General features: G+C 35.9%; 1 long non-coding RNA gene across 7 annotated transcripts; it reads right to left on the bottom strand.

Moving 5' to 3' along the window:
• Positions 1 to 10011: 10011 nt before the first annotated feature.
• Positions 10012 to 18638, bottom strand: LOC139695246 (uncharacterized). Of its 7 annotated transcripts, XR_011702289.1 has the most exons (6): positions 18290 to 18638; positions 17543 to 17757; positions 14277 to 14438; positions 11843 to 11899; positions 11665 to 11741; positions 10017 to 11537 (listed from the first exon to the last, which is right to left on the bottom strand). It is a non-coding gene; the product is annotated as an uncharacterized lncRNA (long non-coding RNA). The 7 variants fall into 7 exon arrangements; XR_011702287.1 differs by having other exon boundaries at positions 10012 to 11537; positions 11843 to 14438; XR_011702288.1 differs by having other exon boundaries at positions 10012 to 11537; positions 11843 to 14438; positions 17543 to 17754.
• Between the last annotated feature and the right edge of the window lie 1761 nt (positions 18639 to 20399).

Below are 20399 nucleotides of genomic sequence, written 5' to 3'. Positions count from 1 at the left end.
ATTTTGGAATGTTACCTTATTTGAAGACACAGTTCCTACTAATTAAGTTTTCCTCTTATATGCTTTCCTCTGAATTGTTATCATACCTAGTACTTGTTTGCTCACAGGACACTGGGCAGGAGGTGAGAGAGAAGGTGGATGATGAAGAGGATGAGGAAAGTAGTGCTAAAAGTGGTAAAGGCTTTCGGGTGTTCTTCCACATCTGGGTGTCTCTTACTGACAACAGTTTCTCCAGCCACATTGCTGGTAGCATCAGATCAGAAGTGACTATGCGTTGATTTTGCCTGTCTTAAATGGGATGGGGTGCCCTAAGTTGGCTCTGATTGGTAGAGCCAGACATCTGGTTGTCGATCCTGGATACCCTCTTCTGGAATAACTTGAAGAGATTTCTTTCTCCTCACCTTGGTTTATTATTCATTTCTTTGTGCTTTTTTTATGTAATGCTATGTTTTTGCCCAATTCAAATTCCTTCTCTTATCTATCAACATGAAAAAGGGAAATAGCAAGATGGCCTATAAACTAGCGAAGAGGCAATGAGGAGAAAGATTTCAAAGTCATTTAACATCCGAGCCGCTGATGGAAAAATACTAACAGATGGTGACTACAATGGGAATAGAGGAAGGAATACATTGAAGTACTCTATCAAGCTCCCAAACCACTAGAAGATGGCATAATTAAAGATGAAAGCATGACAGGTAAAGACAATCAGGGTCCACAGATATTAAGAAGGGAATTCGACAGAGCCGTGGCGGGCCTGAGAGACAACAAGGCACCAGTAGTTGACAAAATTAACAGAGAAATAATCAAGGCACTCTGGGTCAAAGCAAAGGATGTCCTCTCTGGAATAATCAAAGATAGCTACGACTGCAAAAAGATACCAGATGACTTCGAGAAAAGTATAATGATTGCAACACCAAAGAAACCAAAAACAGATAAATGCGAAGAACACAGAACATTGAGCCTGGTGACTCAAGCATGAAAAATCCTTACTCAGAAAACCAATCTTCAGGTCTTGAAGTCAGCTGACTTCAGGCAGAAGCTCACCTGAAGATGATGTTAAACGTTGACACTCGGGTCTTATTGAAAAAACTTCTGTGGAATCACAAAGTTACTGTTTTTCATTTGCTTGAATTATTGCACTTTAATTTGTAGAGGCCACTTTTGTCCATCTTGTTTGTCTTTAGTGCGGTTCACTAAGGATCTCAGGGAGTTGGTATATTTAAATGCTACTTTGAGCTTGTCATTTGGGAATTTCCGGGCTATCTTAATGTTCTATAGAGCTCAGATATCCTTTCCCTTTTTTGGGCTGGGAATTAACACTGATCCCACCAAGTCTTCCTTTCAATTCCTCCCTCATAAATGCTTGAAATTAACCCATTAAACTACCTTTCACAGTATGCTAAACCTTTCATTAGTTGGATGAGGATTTTAGCTATCCCCATATCCTTTTTTGATTTAAATTCCCCAAATGCCCTTCCAATCTCACAATCATTTACCATCCCTTAGATCCCAATCTACATATAACATATTTTCTCTCATGTCTAAACTTGTTGGTCTCATGTCTTTGCAGTATAAATCCTCTATGCATTCTTCCCATCCTTAGAATATTTCCTGGGCAAATTAATAATTTTCCTGCCATAGCTTTTGATTATGTACATGGATTTTCTGTTTTCAGTTCTGGGTAGTACTTTCACCCCTATCTAGAGGACACCCTTCATCTGGCAACCCTTTGCTTCCTCACACTTCTTTGTTTCCTACCTCGATTTGTTATTTATCTCTATGTGCTTCCTTCTCCCTAATTCCATTAATTACCCTCCATTCATTCAACTTCCATAACCTTCTCTCATCTACCTGTATCTTACTAATCTTGACTGTAATCTACGGTTTCTTTGGGCTTCTGCTGTTACTTGTTCCTATAGTTTTGTTATTAGTATTCAATATCACATTATTATTGTGATATTTCCATATGTCTTCCACCATATCCATCTCCCATCTCTTATACAATTTTTTCCTTTACCTCTTACTATGCTGTCCTTCCATCTTATTTGATGTTTCTCCATTCAATTCTCTCAAGTTTCTAGGTGATGTTAGAAGAGACTGGATAGGTATGCCTTTATGTACGAATTAAGCCTTAAGTGAATGAGAAAAAGGCAAGTGTTTCTTCCTCACAATAAGGGAAAGCAATGGAATTGTCTAAACAATGAGCTATCAAAAGCCGATGAAGACAAATTAACAGTAGCAGAAAACAAAGGTGGAGTCATGGGTAAAAGATGTCATAGGTAGTTTTGCTCTATGGGAAAAAAATCAATGAAAGATTTTTTCACAATAGAGTTAATCATGAGTAAAATAGTTAGAGAATTATATGTAAGAAACAGTTTGTGTAAGAAGTAGAGAGAATCTCATTTGTAGGTAGTGTGGATGTAGCCTACATGATAAGGCATTCTTTGCAAAGGAGAAAAAATCAGTGAAAGGAGCTTAAAGTGGAGGATGGAAGGCTGATTCTTAATGAGGATGACATGCTAAACAGATGAAAGACTAACTATAAGCCTATGTGAAGGGAAAATGTCGGAGGTGGGTGAAACAGTGTAGAAGATGGTAAGATGTATTGGGGATTTTATTTAAAAAGGTCTAATGACGGATGAGAAACGCAGCCAGCAATCCTGTTGTGATTTATGTGCAGCATATTACATGGTAGTTACCCTACCATGAAATCTGTTACAAGAAATAATAATACAAGAATAATTTCACTCATCAACCCCCTTAAAATGTTTGCCGCGTAAATGCAATTGAATATATTCAATGGCCATTACTTGCACATAGATGACACTCATTGGCCAATAATATGTAAGTTTTAAGGAATAAAACAAAGGTCAGTGGTAATTTCACCATGAGTGGTAATGTCTTTGATTATACACCCATGTATGCTATTCATTTTGGTGGTGGACTCAAAGACTTGTTGAGATCAGTGTTAATTCCCGGCCCAAAAAAGAAAAAAAGAAGCATTTTTGAGAGCTATAAAATATAAGTTCAATTTGACAGAAAGGGAAATTGTATCGAGGATATCAATAAGAGGTAGGAGAGCTGGGAAAATGATTACTTCGGGGTCATCAGCATGGATTCAGGAAGGGAAGGGGCACACATGATCCCATAGCAGTAATAAGTTCACTTATAGAAGGTGAATAGAATAAAATTAGGGTGTTTTTGTTTGTTTGATGAAGTAATTGGGATGAATTATTTTGTGTATTGCACAGAAGAGGATTAAATTGGATGGGTTAATGTCTTATCTGCAAATCTACGTATCTCAGACTGCTCATGTCTGGCATATGGAGAGTTAAGATGGGAAGCATAAGGAGACGAGGATATTCATTATCACCGATGATTTTTGGCCTATACAGGAAGGAAATCATAAAAGATGCATGGGATGAAAATGAAAGCAGGTAGGGTATTAATAAAAAAAGTTAGGTTTGCAGATGATCAAGCTTGTGCCAGCCAAGTGGTTGCAAGCATTGCTGAGTGTATTGAAAAGTCAGTGTATCTTGGAAGAGTCATGGAGCAAGATAGTCGCAATATACAATTGTTCCCGGCTCAATGGAAATTCATGTTTATTAAATGAAGAATTCAATGTATCTTTCCACTGTCCTTTATTCATGTACAACTAGTTTCAACGCTCAAGAGTCATCATCAGGTACAAATTAATCAAGTCGCAGTCCATTTATATACCATTCATGAGGGAGAAGGAGGGGAAAGAAAGTGGGGTTGCGATCGGTGTTGATGGGGAGGGGGGAGAGGGGTGTTAAGTGCCAGGAAAGGTGATTGGTTGGTTCACACTGGTGTGGGGGGGTTTGTTGGGTCTTTCTGTGAAGGAAAGGGGTACTTCCAGGATTGGGGAGGGGTATTCAAACAATAAATCATTAACCAAATGACCCATTTTTAAATTCTTCCTGATTTCCAGCTCTTCTCACTTGTCCATCCGCATTCCTTTTTCCATCTGGTGTAAGAGTTACGGATTGAAATCACTCCCATGATTTTCTTCCTATAGATGCTTGGCGAAGTGTGATTGCTTGAGGTCACAGTTGCTAAAACAGTGTTTATGTTCCTCGGCCCGTTTTTTTAATGATCTCCCTGTTTGACCTATATATATAGCGTTACAGTCCTTACAAGTTAACTTATAAAGACGACTTATATTTCGTGTACATATTTTGTCTTTTGTAGTATTCAAAAATGATTTTAAGTTATTCGTTTGGTAAAAAGCTATTCAAATGGTCATAATAGTTTTATTATTTATTTATGGTCACAATAGTTGGGATATTAGGAGAAGATTTGCATTAGGCATAGAAGATTTTACCAGGAAAGAATAGAACAGGGATTTTGAGTGAGAGCATTAAGAAGAGACAAGTTGAGACACTGGAATGATGCATGGTTTTGTATGACTCAGAAACTTGTTCACTGAAGCAAGGTGTTAGGAGTATATTGGGGCTTTTGAGATGTGATTGTGGAGAAGGATGGAAAAGATGAAGTGGAAAGAGAGGAAAACAAATGTGGAAGTATTAGGTCCATGGTGGAAGAGGAGAGGGACTGTTGGCAGAAATCCTGAGAAGGGAGGGAAGATGGGATGTAAAGCATTTTCATTGGGGATGAAGTGTTGAATCCAGGTAGTCATACATGCAAAACCCTTCCCTTAGCCTGTAAAAATTAGGATTCATTTGTGCATTCCAATTGAAAGACCGGCTTTCTAAAGGTTTTTAATTTGGTACAATCGACGGTTTTATCTTGGGAATACCTTGGTGCTGTAGCATATTGGTGCACTCGGATACATCAATCATTCGTGGAGCCATGTCAGTGGTCTAAAATGCTGCGGAAATGGTTAAGTAATTAGATTTTCTGGTTTTTGATCGCCAATGAAATCAAGGCCATTATTATTTGTCATCAAAAAGCAGGCATATAATTGTAATCATGGAAGCATTAAAACATACAAACATTAACAAGCATTAACATACTTAAATTAAATTAGTATTCTATTGTTTTAATTAAGTATTTGATTAATTAAATTTTGCTAATAATGTAATTACTTCAACAATTATACATTTATTCTATTTGTATTTTCCTAAAAAAGTTCAATTTATAAAAACCGTTTAATATATATTAAAACTTTCTCAATTTTAAAACAGGCCTTGGTAGCATCATTCTGCCTTTAAGTGTCGTCCCAATGATGAACCTTTTTGGAGTATGCTCCAGTCTACGATGATGCACTCATGCTGCAGCTACTCACCATATTAGAATACATCGAATAAGAATTAATGCTGTCAATGCTCACCACATTGGATTGAAACATCATGGAAGAGTGGAAACTGCTGCACTGGAGTGAAATTTCTTGTATTCAAGACATTCTGTTTGCCTGTATGCTCTGTGCTACATACTGCCACGCCAAGAAAGTGACATCACTTAAAATTGAGTTGCTGAATGAATTATCTTTCTGAGATCTGCATTTACTCTCAACTATAATTTTATGAATTTCCTTTGTATGCATTCTACAAATAAATTTTTCAAATGAAACTTCTTAACACTTTTAATAAAATTTCCCGATCTTGGAGGTGAGATTTTTTTATGATTTCCGAATATTGACTTTATTGCTTTGTTTACTTATTGGCTTGATAATTTTGGTTATCCTCTGACATGGAAAAAATTGAAATGGTAGTGACATAATTGTGATAGCAATAATAAACGTATATGTATGTACACATGCTTCAACATTAGGAAGATGTGCTCAGTTTGAACACTTAACACTTAGGCCAAAGAATGCCTAAACAACTACCATTAAATCCAGCTAAAAGCAGTAATTAGACAGCGTTGAGAATTAAGTAACTGAATTATGCTTAGGGTCGCAGAAAAAATTATCTGACAAAAACTTAGAGGGTATATTGTAATGAAAATGAGATTAAAATAATATTTAAATCATTTTATTCCATCAAATGATTCGAAAAATGGCATAAATATTCAAAATCACATAAAATATCACAAAATTAAAAGAAGAATTTTTAATTCTGTGATGAACACGGATAAAAACGCGAAATGACGGAGTTCGGAGTCGCTGAGAGCAACAAAAACGCTTAAAATCTGGGATTTTCTGAGATTTGTATCCGGCGAACATAATACGTTAGGAGGTATCTTCGTAGAATGCTCCACTTGACTACCGCTCCTGGTACTACGGAAAGTGCCTCACACCATACCACCGGTCGCAGGCGGCCTATTGGCCCTTTCGTCAAGTGGGTGGATCCTCGACCCTCCCCGGGGAAAACTGGCCAATCATAATTTTTTCTGCTCTCCTGAATAGGGGGGGGTGGGAGATGTCACCGGATAGGCTAATGCCCTTATTTGTTTTCTGAGCACTCGGCCTCCCAGTTTTTTCAGCCAATGGGGTACTAGCGGTCGTGAGCGAAGTGGGGGGAATTTTCCAGCGGGGACAGGAGTATGAGTTAAGTGGAACGTTCTACGAGGATACCTCCTAGCATGTTAGTTTCGCCGGATACCAAATTTCTGAAACGCCGGATTTTCCATGTTTGCGGTTGCCTCCGCCGCTGTCTGGTTGTCGTTGAGCTTCTTTATTTTCCTGCTTCAGTTCATATTTAATATATTATTATTATGCCACAACTTTACCTTTACTCTACCAAATATTCTTCTCAATATGTATTCCAGGCATATGTAACAGGTATATTATGTAATATATCAGAAAATAAACAAGTTATCTAACATGTATTTATTACAAAGCGTTTGTTGACGTCGTCTGCAGAGCGCAAAAAAATATTATGCGAAAATAAATAATTGTTTTGGACGCTAAAGTTTCAATTAAGCAATGCATATTTATTAGAGTGACCATTATTAAACCATCAATGTGGAATAATTCGCTTTAAGGAGATTACGTAAATAAACTCTCGTTTAAAACTGGCTATAAAATAAGATTCCTAATACAACATTGATTCCTCATTCAATATTACCTTATAAAAATGTGGTCATGAGTGAAACTTATATTTGTCGCGCCCAAGTGAATTATTTACTTCGCAAAGAAATTTACAAAGAAAATATCTCATTTGGGCGTCTAATTATGACTTAAGCGATAGCTATTGAAGATATTCATAGTTAATCGTTTCCATAATTGGGATATAATTGCAAGTGCAATTGCAATTGAAAAAATTAAAATAGGGGAACGCTGATTTTTGTAATCTATTTTTTTTTTAACTATAGTTCCGGCATTGTAACTCGCCAAATATTACGTATACATGGTTTAAAAAATTAAAGCTCGGAAGGATATTTAAAATTTTGGCGATAAATAAGAAGAAATTAGCGAAATGACTTTAGTTTAGTTTAGCCTCGCAAACGCTGAAAAAGCTGGGATTTTCTGGGATTTGTATCCGGCGAACATAATACGCTAGGAGGTATCCTCGTAGAATGCTCCACTTGACTACCGCTCCTGGTACTACGGAAAGTGTCTCACACCATACCACCGGTCGCAGGCGGCCTATTGGCCCTTTCGTCAAGTGGGTGGATCCTCGACCCTCCCCGGGGAAAACTGGCCAATCATAATTTTTTCTGCTCTCCTGAATAGGGGGTTGGGAGATGTCACCGGATAGGCTAATGCCCTTATTTATTTTCTGAGCACTCGGCCTCCCAGTTTTTTCAGCCAATGGGGTACTAGCGGTCGTGAGCGAAGTGGGGGGAATTTTCCAGCGGGGACAGGAGTATGAGTTAAGTGGAACGTTCTACGAGGATACCTCCTAGCATGTTAGTTTCGCCGGATACCAAATTTCTGAAACGCCGGATTTTCCATGTTTGCGGTTGCCTCCGCCGCTGTCTGGTTGTCGTTGAGCTTCGTTATTTTCCTGTTTCATTTCATATTTAATATATTATCAATGTGTAATTATTCCTTTATACTAAGTGATACATTCTCTCTAATATTTATCATAGGTTTATTAATATGTTATTACTGTCGTCCGTCTATGCCGTCTTCTCTAAAAAGTCGCCCTAGCGAATACAGCCTGACCTGATCACTTGCCTTTTAATATTTTTATATAATTTGTGGGTAATATTGATTGATTTCCCTTGCGTTTTTGAAATCGTAACATAAGATCATTTTGAAAATTACTGTAGTTGCCAAATTAATAATACTTTTTGGTATGGATCATTAACTATCTCTGTTAATTAAATATAACTTTTTACCAAGTGTTGGTAAATACCTACGTAGTGTTGATTGCACGTAGGTTGAGTCGGCACAACAAATAGTTAATTGGATGTAGTTTACCTTTTTACCTAATATTTCACACGTCGATCGTGACCTGTTTTCATTCGCTTAGCATAAGGCTAAGTGGCAGCCACTGGAGTTCTTGGTCCTTCCATGTTTAGCTCCCGATGAAAGGTACAACAACGATGATAGCCAGGTGAATTTATTTTTAAAATCTCATATTCTCTATTTCAACACGGCCTGATGTTGTCATTTGTTCGATGTTTACTTTTTGAAATCTTATTCAGTGGATATCGAAGACAAAACGTCCACAGCATTTAGTAAGGTCTGCTGCATGGACTGCATTAATTAGGACATCTACTTGATTGCCTTTAATTTGATTCTTGTAGAAGTGTACACTTTCATGAGTCTTAAAACATTATAATACATGTTTTAGGAAAATGATTGTATTTGAAGTATTTACTTCTTTTATGTTATAATCCAATAATTGCCAAACTTAAACGTTTAGCCGGTGGGTTTTACGAGCTGAGTTTAATCCAACTTAAAATTCCGAAAATACAGCAAATTATTTGGCTCTAGTTAAAATTCCTGCAGAAGTACTATCATGATCGCTAAGAGAAGTTACTTTTCAGCACTTATGCTTCAACTAGTTCAGCTGCCATTTTAATAACCTTCATATGCAGTAACCAACAGTCGCCCTTAAATAAAATCTTAGACAAATATATTTTATAAGGAAACAATAGATAGTGAATTAGACCATAATAAAGAAACATTTGTTTTTGCTGCCCAGTTCCTTTTGATTTGGAAATACAATTCTCTCCTACATATTTAGCAAACCTAATGCATTTTCTAAATGCTTTTAAGAATGAATTCTGTTCACTTGAATAGTAATAACACCTGCATACTTTCTCTTCGTAATATGTATCATATGGTATTTTCAAACGATTTCTGTCAAACAAGCAGTACACATTCTTGATGAATTTCTAACCTAATTACCTGCACATCCTTTGAGGTGAGAATCCAATTCCGCAAAATTTTGTAGCAGTTGTATACAAACTAGGATAAAATGTACATATTCACCATCATTCTTCGATCATATTTAGTCACAGTTTCCTGCAGAATTCCAAAATACTTCATCAGAATACTGAATATTGCCTGCCAATTTTAAGTTAAAAAATACAGGCAGTTTCCCTAGGAAAAAAAGTTAGCAGGAAGACAAATTGGATGTTATGAGACAGGCATGTATCCAAAACACTGTAAGTGTCACCATATCCTCATTGGTTAATCATACATTAAAAAAGGAAAGAAAATCAGGGCTTTCAAGATTTGAGGCTGCTGCTTTTTGAAAATGTGTCCTTCATGACCCCTGGAATGAAGCCCCTGCCGGTTGACTGAGTTGAGTTTTATCAAATAATGTTAGGTGGAATAAATACCCAATAATCAAAATATTCCCCAAAATCATACCAAAGTTATTACTTAATCTAACATTTGTTGCCATGCAGCAAAGAAATAAATTATTACAATGTAAAAAAGTTATATTCCACTTAAAAATAAGTAAGTATACTATTGTGATGATGAAACAATCTTCCAGTTTCCTTGCATTTAATAATGCCCCATTTCCTGAAAATGTAATTAATAACTGCAAACAACAATTATACTATCAGTGAATCACCACCTCGTAGCAACTAGTCATAGCACCCCACACACGAATACTGAAGAGGAAAATTCTCCATGTTGAAAGATGAATTGCTTTAATTGCCAGCATGGAAAATAAACAACTCTTTAAGAGTTTCTCTGGTTGAATATCAGATATATTTTGTTTTCACTGATGCAAAGCCATAAAATTAAAGTTACTGATTATATTACTGTATATTAGTGCAAAGTTGAATGACACTATTAGATTTAACATAGCACAGGTATTGAAATGCTATTCTTTCGTACAAGAAATAACTGGTACACTGAATATATTTATATTTATTCACACACACACATTATTTATCAACTAACCAGAATTACAAAGATGATTTTATAGCCCTTTTGCACTATTATGCACACAAAATAATTTTATAATGAGTCCTATCAGGTGTCTTCCCAGGTTTGAGAAAATAAAACATTGTAATCAGTCATTGATGGCTTTCCACACCTAGAGAGAGCCTCCAAGTAACGTTCTCCTCACACCAATTTCTGATGGCCTCAACCATATCCTCCCCAGGTCTTAATATATGGCACCTCATCCCCTCAATAAAACTACATCCCCCAGCCATTATATGGTTTATCCTAGTACTTATTCTTGCAAAAGGTCAGACCTACCATGCAAAGGAAGGCATATTCCTTTGGTTGATTCTGTTTGTGAATTTCTCAGTTAGCCCTTGAGTGAATGCCATATACAGGTAAGATGTACCCTCATTTTGGCTGGGAAAATTAAAGAGAAACATTTTTACAGTCTGCACTAAAGTGCAACACCCACCAACTTATGTTATAGTTCTTTAAAAAACTAACATTTCAGAAAAGCTAAATACCATCATTGACGTTATTAAAACATGTCTGTTCCCATCCTCCTTAATGCAGTCTTGTACATTAAGTTTCAATTGAATTGCGGAACTTCATCTCTTGCTTGCTATTGTCACATTTATTTGTATAATATTTGCAAAACCACTCAATAAAATCTTCACGAAGTTTTGCTATTAAATATGACTAAGTATGTTTAATATCTTGCTTGCACCTCTTTCAACATTACAGAAGCAAGCAACAATATTATAATCATAATATAATTATAATATTATAGTCACATAATGATGAGCTTTATAGCAGCAATCCCAACAACATTCCTCAATTGATTAATATATGTTATATACAGTCAAACCTCATATTATGGGCATAACCCATTCCACAATCTTTCTCCTAAAGTGAAGCACTCTTTTAGTGAAACAACTCTTTGCACATAAATAAATGTAAAATACTGTGTTCCATACCAAAACACTCCTCTCCCTCATGAATGGACTGCGACTTGATTAATTTATACCTGATGATGATGCTTGAGCGTTGAAACTAGTTGTACATGAGTAAAGGGCAGTGGAAAGATACACTGTATTCTTCATTTAATGACCAAATAAATATTTTGCGACACCTAACAAAACACAACCCAGCAACCTATTCTACATCAAGTCTTCAATCTCTGCATAATTCCTTCCTCCTGTATCTGTTCCAGCCACTTCTTCATTTGCCTAACATTCTCCCTTCTGTGACAGTCTTCAGCATCCCACTGCTGATCAACACGCCCTTCATCCATTTTTAAAGCATAATTCTGGAAAAAGGTACATTTTATAAACCATCAAACACAGGAAGTAAGAGACCTTTTTTATGGGTAAGAATTGGATCACTAAATGTTGCCATTTATTTAATTTTTATCTTTTAAAACCAGAAATACCTACCTGAATTATAGATATCGCATAGCACTGCTCACAACCGTGCAAAACTTGCGACACAGTCTTATGAAGAGAATACATACCTGTAAAAAGATTGGGGAACATGAACATGCCAATCAGGAAATGACAGAAATATCAGCAACACTGCAGTATTTGTACATGTATGTCTATAAGTAAAGTTTACCTCAAGATTGAATAAGTACTCCTATTAATTTATTCCACCAGGAAAATGAACTTCATGCTGAAATGGAGATATTCACAAAGATGATATCTATTAGGACAAGAATTAATAATCCAAGAAAATATTCTTTCCAAATGTTATTCAAGTCTGTGCTACCTCACAAACATCAATATGGTGATAAAGTAGGCTGAATATTGCCATCGCTTTCCCGACAATCCTTTGACCATAAAAAGGTAAGCTTTGCATAAAAAATTACCCCTAAATTGCAGTGAGAATTGAAAAATTGGTTAGGGTTGTTCAATAGAGTGTATGACAGCAATAGCAGTTTGCACTTTAAGGAGAAGGTCATAACAGCTGGCTTGAGGGATTGATGCATAACTGCCGATTGGAGCACCAAGCAGAGGTGGAATTGAGAGCAGATTGTAGCAAAAGGGGATCAGATGGGCAATCAATCTGTTTGAAAATTTTGCAATAATCAGAGTAAAGCAAAACATTGCATCCAAGGGGGATGATATAACCAATAATGTCATCTAAGTGAAAAGAGAAGAGGGCCAAGGACACTTCCCTTAGGGTATCCCATATGGGACAGAAAGAAGAGTGTAGAAAATGCCATCAATAAGCATATGCTGATTGTGAGAGCTGAGAAAGCTACAGATTAAAGAAACTTAAATGCCATGCATGTTATATTGATGCTTAAGTTTATGGACTAATAAGGAGTTGAATGCTTTCAAAAAGTCAATACAGCAAACATCCCATTGTGAGTTTTGCTAAAAGAAGTTTGTGATATAATGATATAGAATTGCGAGATTAGTGAGACATGATCCACCAGGGAGAAAGCTTTGCTGATTGGGAAAGACATAAGGGAGGGTAAAGTGGTGAAGGTAAACATAAATTATGTACTCAAAGATTACTGAAAGCACGGGCAATATGAAAATCTCATGGCAGTTTTGAACTAAACATTTACGGCCAGATTTTATCATTGGGGATACATTAGCAGTCTTCTATTAAGAAGGGTACAAGCTACTGGAGAAGAATCCATTATAAAGAATAGAGATCAGAATATAGCGATGAAGAAGTGCAGTTGAGAAAAAGAGAACTGATATGGTCAAATTCAGTCGATTTTGAATTGAATAACATGGTAAAATACTTCAGAACTTCCTGAGGATTGGTTGAAATAGAGAAGAGGGATTGTGGGCAAACAGATTGAAGCTGCTGGGGAAGGGAGATGGGAGTGGTGGGGTTGAAGCAAAAGTAATTATTAAAAGCAGAGGGACATCCACTACCTGAAAAGCACTCATCCTTTTGAAAAACAGCAATGGAGATTTGATGTGACTTTCACCTTGCATAGATTAGTGACCAAAATATTTTGGAGTTGACCTGAATTCCCTCAGTTATTTTGTGATATAGCTTTCGTAGTCATGGCAAAAGAGAAAGCATGCATAATGCTGAATGGCTGCAAACAAGGCAATGACATGAGGATTGGGATGACACTTCCCTAATTTCCAAGCCATAAGTTTGTTTTTTAGAGCAGGAGTTGTTTCCAGTGAATGCCAGAGGTCTCTTCTATGAAACATGCCATCAGGGGACGAAATCCACTATGGCACCATTCCGGAGACTGTAAAAAGACATCCAGTTCTTCCTCGGGGCAGCCACACTCCAGGTCCCAGGGGAGGAGGGAAAAGACATTATTTAACATGGCCCAGTCAGCTTTGTTCCAGGCTCTAATGATCCTGGGGGAGATGAAAGACAAGGGAGCAGGGAAATAGGTAGGGCAAGGGTGCACCCAAGTGAGTTGTTGTCAAACGAGCAAATATTCTTACCCATGGCCATCATGGAAAGTTGGAGGGAGTTTAGCACCAAGTCAAGTGTTGCCAGATTTCTTGTGGGATAGGGATTGCACTGCTCAAGTCGAGGTCCATTAATACAGAGCTCAATGAAATAATATGTCAATGGGAGAAACAGTACAACCAGCAGTGGATGAAATTCAATGTATTTACAGATTGAAGTCCCTAAATATAATCACATCACCCAGCAAACTAACTTGGATGTCAGAATCAAAGCAGGCTTTGAGGGCTGTTTAACTGCTTTTTGGTGGGTGATAGAAGCAACCAATGAACAATTTCCTTGAACTGTTGCCACAACTTTTTACTTGGATCTTAACCAAAAGAATCTAACAATATGATATAAGATCAGACTATCAATTTTTCAGGAAGTTGGAGTCAACAGCCAACAGGATACCTCCACCACATGAGTTTTGATTAAATTTGAAAATTTGGTAGGTAGACACAAAATCCAATTCAAAATCTGATACTTTGTCACTGAGCCAAGTATCGGTAAGGGCTATCTACTTGGAAAGCGAGTTCAATAATTGTGCAGCAAGGGTCAAGAGAACATTCTGATAGTAAAAGTTCCGTAACAGACCAGGATTAACACTCACATCACTAGCCAGTAAGATGAGAAATGCCAGGTGAAACCAGAGTGACGCTTGGCACTTGTAACTAATGGTTGATAGGGAAAAGGAGCATTGAATTTGGCCAAGAGGTATAGCCAAGCCATCGGCGATGGAAGATGAATTCCCCACAGAGTTTACACGGCATCTCTGTGGAAGAGAATAGACCAAAGTGAAGTCAAGAAGGGGAGCACAGGAAAATCTCTGAATTACGGGTATTATGAATAATGGTGGTAATGGGAAGGGTCTCACCGGTACACAGAAAAAGAAAAGTCATGGAAAGACTATGTTGTACCAGCAAAGAGTAAAAAAGAAGCAGGGAGGCGAAACCATGCATGCCCAACATGGTAGCCATCTCGCATTATCTGAATTGAAAATATTGAATTATTACAGAGGTTGGTATTAAACAACTGACCTTTGAGGAAACTTCTCACACCATAGTGGACATGTGTTCACCGGAAAATCAAGCAGATATATTCAAGTTTTGTTAGGTTGACGATGCCTACCATTCACCCTTGTAGTTCATAGGTTATCATTTTGATGTAGTCAATTTTCTCCACATTACTAGATCTAAGTTTTACAGTAAGTAAGTAGTACACTACAGATATTACAATACCGGTTCATTTTAAAATTATATTGAAAATATCATTTAGGAGCTTGAAGCATTATGGCTGGCCATTAAGAACAATGCAAATGGCAAGGCATGTGTGTAGGTATGCATGTAATCACTTATTTCTCACCTTATTTTAGTCAACAAATTTTGCAATAACTGAAATAAAAATCAACTTCCCATGAAAAGAACATGTTACCTCATAAGTTAACAATATAGGAAGGCAAATATAATGTTGAAAAGCATTGATAAATCAGATTTTTATCAGGATTAAGAACAAACAACATGGAAAAATATGAGTGATAATATTAGCTAAAATGAACCAATGACAATAGATTTTTTTGCCTTACAGAAACTTAATAGATCATGTTGACACTGGCATAGTTCAGTATCCTGAAGAATGATATGTAAATATGAGAAAACAATTAGCATCTTACAGCTAAAGGTATTTGAAAGAAGTTAATAGACAAATTTCTTCTTAGAGAAATACATAAATAGTTTGACTCCTAATTACAACTAAATCTGTTTTTCTATTCTCATTTTGAATGATGCGAACAAATTTTGAATATAAGTCAATAATCCAAGACCATTGCAAAGTCAAACAAAATCATAACATGAACATTAAATTAAAAGTCTCAAAAAAATTTACTGTTGAAAACTCTTCATATATGCCTGCCTTCTTTGGAATCCTCTTCATATATGCCTTCTTAGAAATCCTCTTCATATATGCCTTCTTTGGAATCCTCTTCATATATGCCTTCTTTGGAATCCTCTTCATATATGCCTTCTTTGGAATCCTCTTTATATATGCCTGCCTTCTTTGGAATCCTCTTCATATATGCCTTCTTTTAAATCCTCTTCATATATGCCTTCTTTGGAATCCTCTTCATATATGCCTTCTTTGAAATCCTCTTCATATATGCCTTCTTTGGAATCCTCTTCATATATGCCTTCTTTGGAGTCCTCTTTATATATGCCTGCCTTCTTTGGAATCCTCTTCATAAATGCCTTCTTTGAAATCCTCTTCATATATGTCTTCTTTGGAATCCTCTTCATATATGCCTTCTTTTAAATCCTCTTCATATATGCCTTCTTTGGAATCCTCTTCATATATGCCTTCTTTGAAATCCTCTTCATATATGCCTTCTTTGGAATCCTCTTCATATATGCCTTCTTTGGAGTCCTCTTTATATATGCCTGCCTTCTTTGGAATCCTCTTCATAAATGCCTTCTTTGAAATCCTCTTCATATATGTCTTCTTTGGAATCCTCTTCATATATGCCTTCTTTTAAATCCTCTTCATATATGCCTTCTTTGGAATCCTCTTCATATATGCCTTCTTTGAAATCCTCTTCATATATGCCTTCTTTGGAATCCTCTTCATATATGCCTTCTTTGGAGTCCTCTTTATATATGCCTGCCTTCTTTGGAATCCTCTTCATATATGCCTTCTTTGGAATCCTCTTCATATATGCCTTCTTTTAAATCCTCTCCATGAATTACTTTAACCCATTGGATTACTATTTTTCTTTTGAGCTTTTCACTTAAAAATACCATTTATTTTGAGGGAACATTCTATTTAAAAAATCCTACAAATTGAACAGTATTTTAGCATGAGCATACACAGCCTCAAGCAAGAGTGTCCGTGGTTGTTATAATAGTATTATGTATATATATATATATATATATATATATATATATATATATATATATATATATTATAATTTATCAAATAGGATGGGAGAGAAAGGAGGCAAAGTAAGCCAGTGCTGAATGAGCATTGGGTTCACAATAAATGAAGACAGGGCAATGAAAATATTTTGGCACCATTGAGTATATATAACAAGTAATATAATTGAGTACATACGAACTGCAATATAATAACATCATTGGAATATTTAATAAGAGAACATAAAAGCAATGAACATAGGTTATGAATATGTCGGACATTTATGCACCAAAAGTAGGTTGGAAAAGAAATAATATAAGATACTGGCAAATTGCTATATTTGTTGGCAAGGACCAATATTAAGCGAATGTCAATTCACTGTCGTTGTAAGCTAATGGGTTAAAACCTATGAATATGCCATCTTTACAACATACTCTTCATATGCCCTCTTCAAATTCTTCCCTAACAACCTTCTTGTTGATTCACAATATTTAAATACATAGCCAATGATTAACTTAAAACTGTAAATTTTTAAGATGGATTAAAATGTTTTCATGACATGGAATTATTTTTGTCCGGCTACAAAGAATTTACAGAGTTCTGGGATACACTACGAGTTGCTCAAATAGTTTTCCAATGATCTACACTGAAATACAGTAATTTCAAAAGGTAAAAATTACGTCTTGACAGGGATTCTTACCCAGATCCATCAAAATCTAGCAAAAAGCTTTAGTTAGTTAGGCTACCACGGAAAACTCTTAAAAATTATTTTTCAAGGGTTTTAAAGGAATGAAGTGTTCCTGCATCTATCATAATTCCACACTTTTGAAGTGATCATAGTATATGCCAATTCCTTGCGGTCATACATTTGAGAAATTGTGGACTGTTCAGGTCATCAAGTTAGGAAGGTTAACTATAGGTATATATGAATTTTTGGAATTACAAGACTAATAGTTTACGACCTGATATGCATACCATCCAGCCTTATGTAGATTTGATTTTAAAATCATAATTTAATATTCCATCCACCATTTAGTGACAGCCTCCCTCCTTGCCAATATTCCACTCAGCATCGAAGTGTAAAGACTACCTCAGGAAACCAAGGAATCAAATTGCTTTATACCATGCTGGCTCATTTCACATGGAGTAAATTAATCAGCAAACCACCATCACCTGCGAACTTACTTCTTCTTGCATTTCACAGGGAAAAGGCAAAAGCACATATTAGTTTTAATATAATTCACTTAAATCTGTTGTATTATTAAAGAAAATAGAGTATTCATCATAAATGTACGCATTACAAGGGAAAATTCACTTTGAGATACTATCAGGACTATCCGATTTTGTAAAACGGGGCCAATATTCTTTTATATGCTCGCCATAATTGTAAAATTCATTCTTAGAAGAACTTAGAAAATGCATAACATTTATGAAAATCAATTATTTGAAACGTAATACTTCAGTAAATGGCCCACTATTAAAAATATGCTAAAGAGAAAGAACTTCATCGTCAAAGATCCATGGCGACAAATGCATTTCAACGTTTCTCTTTTAATGACTAATTCACAATCAATTGTTTCCTTAAAAAATGTCTACATAACCCAGGCACTCATTTCTTCAAAGAACCATTGTAAATTACATCAACGGAGGTTATTTAACTTGCAGCTGCACTAGTTAAAACCTAGGTAATCATAAACTACCCATGTTTCTGATGATGACTACCTCTGCATGAATGTTACCTCCATGGAGCAAAACAATTTTCTATTTTTTCGGATTTCGAAGTAATATAAAACTGAACTGCTTTTTGGTATGGATCATGGGCGCACTATCTCTGTCAATTAAATAGAACTTTTTACCAAGTGTCGGTAAAAACCTACGTAGTGTTTAATGCACGTAGGTTGAGTCGGAACAACAGATCGGTTGATGTTTACCCTTTTACCTAATCTTTCGTACGTCGATCGTGATCTGTTTTCATTCCTTATCTAAAGGCTACCTGGCAACTACTGGAGGTATTGGTACTTTTCATATTTATCTCCCAATGAAAGGTACAGCAACGATGAGAGCCAGGTGAATTTATTTTTAAAATTTCATGTTTTTTTGCTTTGTTTTAAACACGGTCTGATGTTGTCATTTGTTCGATGTTTACTTTTTGAAATCTTATACAGTGGATATCGAAGACAAAAAGTCCACAGCATTTAGTAAAGTCTGCTGCACGGACTACATTAGTTATGATATCTACTTGATTACCTTTGGTTTTCAGCACTTATGCTTAAACTAGTTCAGCTGCCATTTTAATAACCTTCATATGCAGTAAGCAACAGTCGCCCTTAAATAAAATCTTGGGCATACATATATTTTATAAGGAAACAATAGATAGTGAATTAGACCATAATAAAGAAACATTTGTTTTTGCTGCCCAGTTCCTTTTGATTTGGAAATACAATTCTCTCCTACATATTTAGCAAACCTAATGCATTTTCTAAATGCTTGTAAGAATGAATTTTGTTAACTTGAGTAGTAATAACACCTGCATAATTTCTCTTCGTAATATGTATCATATGGTATTTTCAAACGATTTCTGTCGAACAAGCAGTACACATTCTTGATGAATTTCTAACCTAATTACCTGCACATCCTTTGAGGTGGGAATCCAATTATGCAAAATTTTGCAGCAGTTGTTTACAAACTAGGATAAAACGTACATTTTCACTATCATTCTTCTATCATATTTAGTGACAGTTCCCGGCGGAATTTCACTATGCCCAAATACTTCAATACTGAATATTGCCTGCCAATTTAAAGGTGAAAAATACAGGCAGTTTTCCTAGAAAAAAAGTTAGCTGGAAGACAAAGTGGATGTTATGAGACGGACCTGAATCCAAAACACTATAGTGTCACCATATCCTCATTAGTTAATGATACATTAAAAAGGGAAAGAAAATCAGGGCTTTCAAGATTGGAGGCCGTTTCTTTTTGAGAATGTGTCCTCCATAATGCCCGGAATGTTGCCTGCTGACAAGTTCTATCAAACAATTTTATTGTTCTTGGCATATTTTTTTCCTTTTTAGATTTCTTTCAGATAAACACGTAAGATACAATGTAACATATTGAACTGGTGTATAGATTCCTTTCCATGACTAACATAGCCACAATGTTGTGGAAGGATTACATTCTGATGACTGCTAGAACTCTATGGGTAGATGCTTCTATTGATGAAGGGTAATTGCTTTCTCAGGAGCCTTAGGAAAGATTTATTTAAACATTATTTCTGCCAATGCTTACGAAAAAGTTTCAATTATAATTAATTGCTGAGGAAAAATTGAGCCAATGTTCACCAGTGAAACAGTTAACTTTTTTCAGCCTGTTAAAGCAGTTATGAAATGTTTCTTTCATTTCACTGCATGTATTTAGATACAACTAAAATAAAAAAAAGGTATTATTCATGGTAGTGCAATAATTTTCAGCGCAAACACATAATTAAATTAATCAATGGATAATCATGTTGAAAAGTGCTTTTAACAACAGGGTCAATCCCAAAATTCCAATTAAAAAGGCATTATCCACTAAGTTTGTGCCTTGGAGACAAACAGTGAATAGTAAGTTCCTGATTCAATGTCCATGTTTCCGTGCAGTACTAAACCATGTTCCATATCAAAGTTTTAACGAGCCTTTTCTGAGATACCCTTACTCAACGCTGCTGTCATCAATTCCATCCTCTGTGTGAAAGCTTCTTCCCTCAAAGCAATTCTTTGGCTCATGCCCCTACTTCTAATTTGGCCATTTTGATCCAAAACACTTGCAAGATAGGTAAACCGTTCAAACAAATATGTAG

Source organism: Hetaerina americana, unplaced genomic scaffold (genome assembly GCF_022747635.1).
Source record: "Hetaerina americana unplaced genomic scaffold, ioHetAmer1.1.p SCAF_6, whole genome shotgun sequence".
Taxonomy (NCBI): domain Eukaryota; kingdom Metazoa; phylum Arthropoda; class Insecta; order Odonata; family Calopterygidae; genus Hetaerina; species Hetaerina americana.
Note: the sequence above shows the minus strand (reverse complement) of the source record. Positions and strands in the feature narration are given on the sequence as shown.